Raw genomic sequence first — 848 nt, forward strand, 5'->3', positions numbered from 1 at the left:
CCACAGCCTGCAATATGAATGCAAAATATGGGGGATGAAGGATGCCGGATCACCGACGGAGGCAAGGTCCGGGCCTGTGCGTTGCATGCCCGCGCTCTCTCCCCGGCGCCATCAATTGCGTATTGAACGGATCACCTTCTGGCACGCGGGTCTCCCGGCCAAGATCCGAGGCTAGACGCAAGGCATGTGGGTAAGAGGACGTCCCATGTAAGAGCGCGTGAAGAGAACGGAAAGAGAAGCGGTTTGGGTTAAAGGACACATTCAGGGAGGGAGAATGGGAGAGAGATAAAGTCGGGAAGGAGAGAAAGAAGGTGAGAGAGATAAAGTCGGGAAGGAGAGAAAGAAGGTGAGAGGGTGAAGGAGAGGGGGAAGGGTGTAGGGGGATTGGGAGGGAATGAGGGAGGGAGAGAGAGAGGGAGGGAGAGAGGGAAGGAGGTAGAGAGAGCGGAGTCCTCATCTGATAATGACCTATCTGATCATTTGTATGACCCTAATAAAGCGTCCTCTTCCCTCCAGATCCGAGCGATGCAGCTCCTCCCCGACCCAACATCTGGCTGTCAATCACAGAGAAAAGCTGACGCATAGCACAGCAGCAGAGACAGGCCTGGGGTCCACCCGCCGAGGCTGATATTGCTCCGCTGCGCTACACTACACTCGCCATATTAACCTCATGAGAGGTCCTAAATCCTGGGTTATTACGCCCAGATCCCGCAAGGTTATCCGGGGTTCAATATCCACGCGCGTGGCTGACCCACAACCCCCGAGGACCGAAAGGTGGGGGGGGCGAAAGGAATAGGGTTGAGGGAGGGATGCAAGATGAAAGGTAACCCATATCCCTTCCACGCAAG

This window comes from Penaeus monodon, chromosome 24 (genome assembly GCF_015228065.2).
Source record: "Penaeus monodon isolate SGIC_2016 chromosome 24, NSTDA_Pmon_1, whole genome shotgun sequence".
Taxonomy (NCBI): Eukaryota; Metazoa; Arthropoda; class Malacostraca; order Decapoda; family Penaeidae; genus Penaeus; species Penaeus monodon.